Source organism: Bidens hawaiensis, unplaced genomic scaffold, assembly GCF_021521415.1.
Source record: "Bidens hawaiensis isolate Kalapana, Puna unplaced genomic scaffold, B.hawaiensis_p1.1 tig00028259_1, whole genome shotgun sequence".
Classification (NCBI taxonomy): Eukaryota; Viridiplantae; Streptophyta; class Magnoliopsida; order Asterales; family Asteraceae; genus Bidens; species Bidens hawaiensis.
Window position 1 is genome coordinate 296,463 of NW_027494604.1, and position 5,217 is coordinate 301,679.

General features: G+C 29.9%; 1 long non-coding RNA gene across 1 annotated transcript; it reads right to left on the reverse strand.

Moving 5' to 3' along the window:
* Positions 1–238: 238 nt before the first annotated feature.
* On the reverse strand, positions 239–3,292 carry LOC143576672 (uncharacterized). Its single transcript, XR_013142984.1, has 3 exons — positions 3,084–3,292; positions 897–1,141; positions 239–527 (listed from the first exon to the last, which is right to left on the reverse strand). It is a non-coding gene; the product is annotated as an uncharacterized LOC143576672 (long non-coding RNA).
* Between the last annotated feature and the right edge of the window lie 1,925 nt (positions 3,293–5,217).

The following is a 5,217-nucleotide window of genomic DNA, read 5'->3' on the forward strand; positions in this document are numbered from 1 at the left end:
GAAATAATATTGATTAGGTTATGACTCGAAAATAAATAAAAAAACAAACTAAAGACATTTTAAGAGTACTTACTATCTGAAGGTATCATATATTTAAATGATGGTGAACCCTGGATGCTCGCAAATGGAGCGTTTCTTTCAGTTTTTTGGTCCACGTTTCTAGCAAACTTTTCGTTTGATGAGAAACTTCAGCACCACTCCTTCTGACATTGGGACACTTGTATAATTACCATTTGGTATAAAACTAGCATCCTGATATCTTGTTTACTCACCTCTGGTATTAGATAACTGCAAGCATGTGGTGCAGAAAGTAAACTCAAAGCTTCATCTTCGTAAAAGTGTTTAGAAACCTTAAATAATTCTCAACAAATGCTCTGAACACATCAAAACTAAATAAGCTAAGGTATTTTATAAACTATAAAAATGATATTTATCTTATTAAAATAACGGACTTACTTGAAGAAACCACCTCTAACATTACAAGCAACATTCCTTGCCATGCACAGAACAGGAACAGCGTTTGCAGTCTACCAAGAGACAAGTCAAAATCAAAATCATAGTAGTAAATCAATCAATCAACCATACCCAGTGGGATCCCACCAATAGCAAGCTATAAGTAGGGTCTGGGGAGGGTGGGATGTAGGCACACCGTACCTCTATCCAGATGGGATAGAGAGGTGGCTTCCAGGGAGACCCTCGGCTCTAAAAACATATGTTTGAGGGAATATAAGAGGAAATTAAAGTTTAACATTAATATAATTAGTAATAGCCCGTAATAGAATTAAAACTACTAATAAATAAAACTATATAATATATGACATTAAAATAGCATAATGGTGTGAACTTCAGTAGTAAGCTAATATAAATAAATCAAACGAAGAAACAAGACTCCATACTTAAGCTCCATGGATTATCTTGTTTGAACTTCAGCTTCTGCTTCTTAGACACCAACCCTTAATTTCCTTGCTGTTGATATTCTGTGTCACCATCTTTAGATGGTGGTGGATCATCATGAGCAGTAGGAGAAGCATCCACGTGTTCAGAATAATAGCTTATGTCAAAGTTTGTAATAGCAACTGCACCTCTGTACTGTATTGTATGACTGCCTAGTCATATGCTGTAGCTGCTTCCTCTTGTGTAGCTGAAACCACGAATATAACAGTTCAAATCTAACAACATCTGTTGTCTAGAAGCACACGCTTAAATGCGATTTAAACGTAAACAAGACTGTCAAGTTAAATAACTAACACGGGGAATATTATATCTGATATAACAAACAAATATCTAAAAAAGTAATAGTTGATATAAGGTATATCAGAAATAAATAAATGTTATTTATGAGAAATGGTGTTTTAATGTTATTTACACCAATTGTTCGACCCAATACTTAGATTCTGCCCTTCAAAACGGAAAATCATCCAAATAAGATGTAAACTACACTTTTACAATTCATGTTATTATTGTATGTACTATTGTAGTATAGGGTCAATAACGTAAATTAGAATTATTTTAAAAAACCGTCGCACCCTCTCCAAGGATACGATGTTTAGATTAGGGTTGTATAATTCCCATCATCTGTACATGATGTACTTTTGGTTGTAACCCTAGATTGATTCAATTAAAATTCTTCTTTCCTTAATCCGCGTATAAAGATGTTCTTGAATCTTTAAATAAATGTTCTTGATATCTAACACTAAAAGCCTAAAGCATGTAACACATACACATAAAATGAGTTATATGCACGGAATTCAAAACCATACGATTAATAGATATTATAATAGGGGAAAGGGAATATGAGGTAAGCCTAAAGCATGTAAGGACAGATAGAAAATGATCCAAAACTACGCAGTTTTGTTAAAATCCTTCAAAAATTTAACGCGTTAATTCAATCGTCATCTCCAAGATCCAAACCAATTAACATTGGTCTACAACTAATATCTCAAACAACCCAAACATCAAAATCAATTATTTTTTTATGTACCCATCTGACTGACTGACCATGTAGGTATTATTTTGATTTCCCCATTTGAATATCAGTAGTCCAGCTTTTGATTAATGGACATGTTTTGAAATTTAACACAATGTATTCAAACAGTGGGTATATTTTTAGTTAGGTCTTAGTGGAGAACTGATGAAGAGAAAATCGAACCTGCACCACTTTAGAGTCCCCATCGGACATGCTGCAAAACGATAATGGAGAGTAGAGACCAGGTTCCAGTTTTGACAAAACTGATTTTAAGGAATTATAGTTATGAAGGATTTTTAACAAAACTACGTAGTGTGGATGTTTCACATCTAACCTTACATGCTTAATAATCCAATATACACTTTCCCGATTATGATATTCTAATCTAAATGTGGACTTAGACCACATAATAAGTTCGTTAATATGGATTAACAAAAATCGGTCAACAGTGATACAGATCTAAAATCACAATTCAACACATCAGATCTCTACGCAAAATCAGATTTATATTCAAGTATTAACAACAGATGATCAGACATAGCATAGAGCCATAGAAATCAGATCCACACACAAATGGTAACAATTAACAAACAAATAATATTCGATCACTTAGATCTACCGCAATTAGGTTTTAAAAATTGATATGACCAGTTGTTATTTGCACACTCACAAGCATTAGTCCAAACTAGATCAAGTCAAGTAATTGAAATCTGTAGATTTGATTGTAAAAACGCGGACAGAGCGAATCATATGTGATAACTTCAGCAAATTCAGTTCATCTTATATCAAAATCAAGCACCTGTATCACATTCATTAGTAGATCTGACCAATGGTTTCAAATTCAAAACAAAATGTTTTCTATAATTTTCAGAAATCATCAAATTTTGGTTTATTAATAACAACCACTGGCTGCAAATTTCAACATATATATAATCATCATAGCATATGTGTTTGTTTATTCAATTTTGTAAGGAATCCTGCTTTCGGTTTGCTTTATAAAAATACCGTTCTATTATTGTGATGACACACGAGAAATTTGGGCAAAACAAACCAAAAACATGATCCCAGCTAGTAATTATGATTATGAAAATAAAATTGAGATTAAGTAACATATTACCGTGAGTTTAAGAATTCCGAGACCACCGATTCCAACAAAGGTAGAAAGAATCACCATGCGATCATGAAAGGGATTAACCTCACATACAGTTTCATGGCTTAGATTTGTTGGTTGTGAGACTGAAAGAGACACTAAACTCCGAAGTATTGTTTGTGAGGGCTTAAGTGCCTAATATATATAGCGAAGGTGTGACGGCTTAACCTAATATATATATATATATAGCGAGCTTTTCTACTTTTTTTTGTTTTAATTTTTTTTTCTTTTAATTACATATCAGATATCAGATGCAATCATGTGAAAATATTTATGTGAACTTGAATAACTTGTTTTAAGACATAATAGTAACTGATGAGGTAATAAAATAAATTATAAATTCCATATATGATCTAGGTAATTTGTTTATATTATAATGTTTGCTAATTAGTGATACAAGATGATATAATATAATATGATTTATGATAATGTAATGTGATATGATATGATAGCATGTAATACAAGATAAAAGAAAATAATATTTTTTCTATAATAAGAATTAATACCTTAAAAAGTAACACATTTAATATTTTTTACGAAAAAATGATCAAGCCATTTTGCTATATATTAGTCATTAAAAAAAATGTAATTGTTGTATGCCATAAACTTTTTAAAATACATGTAGTTTTTTTTTTTTTTAAATTCTCTTAAATTAGTAAAAGAAAATTAAAAGAAGATAGGTTTATTTTTTTCGTTATAACATATGTTAGTTTATCACACATTAGGCAATTAAAAAAAATGTCAAGTCATTATTTATAAAGGTTTCACAAGTACGTTCATCTTAGACGTCATTAATCTATACTATATAACAAATAAAGATTTTAATGGCACATGGCATCACATAAGATAACTTCTTATAAAATTTCCCCACCCCTCTCTCTCTCTCTTATTAAATACATTTCTTTTTTTATTAATAGTTTTATATTTAACCTTTTTTTCCTTCTTAATCAATTATTTTCTCTTTTTAATACATTTTTTAATTTTATATAAGTATGTTGTATTAGTTATTAATATTTAGTTTTTATAAGTAACAAATTTTCACGTTGATTTAGATAAAATAATTAATTTCAAATAAAGAAATTTTAACTTTATGTTTGTTTTGCAATAAAGATTAATAAAAGCTAAAGTCAATCACTATAGATAGTTTGATTTGTTTTTGAGGCAACCTGTTTTAATGCATGGTAGGTTATGTGTTTCATTATCTAAAGTTGAAATAAAAACAAAACGAAACTACTAATTTTGATATGTAGGTTAAAATTACAAATATTGTATACAAAAAATATTTAGAGATTTATGAATTTCAACAACTTTTATTTTCATATTGTGTAATATGTAATTTATTCTACCATATATTACACTACTACAAAAACAGGTATTTGCTACGGCTAATTCTGTAGCAAATCCGTAGCAAACACCCATTTTGCTACAAATTTGCTACGAATTTGGTTCGTGGATATAAGTCTCGCAGCTAATCTATTTGCTACGGATTTTAGCTACGGATTCATAATTTTGCAATGGATTTAGCTACAAAAAAAGACGTTGCTATTTTAGCTACATTAGCTACGGATTTTGCTACAAATATGTTTGCTACGGATTTTTAGCCACCGAAATTTGCTATGTAATCTAGCTACGGTTTTTTAGCTACAGAATTTTGCTACAAATTTTAGCTACATAGTTTGCTACCGAGTTACTACATACATTAGCTTTGAAAGTTGCTATGATTAATTTTGCTAGGAATCTTGGCTACCATTCTAACTACAAATTGTTGCTACGAATCTAGCTTCAAATTTTAAAGCTTTTTGCTACGAATTTTGTAAGCTTCTTGCTACAAATTTAGCCATGAATCTGTCTGTAATTTTTCAATAATTTTGTATTTAATATTGTATTCCAATTGTTTGATGTAAGCAATACATTCAATATTCTTTAAATATATGAAACATACTAAATTTAAATATGAAAATCAAAACCATATAAAATAAGGTATCAAACTTATCCAAAAGCAATACAATATGTATTAAAATTTTATTGCTTATGAAACATGTTTGTAACAAGTTATGTAACAACTAAAATCTGTTATTGCTTTTGAAGTATAACCTAGCAT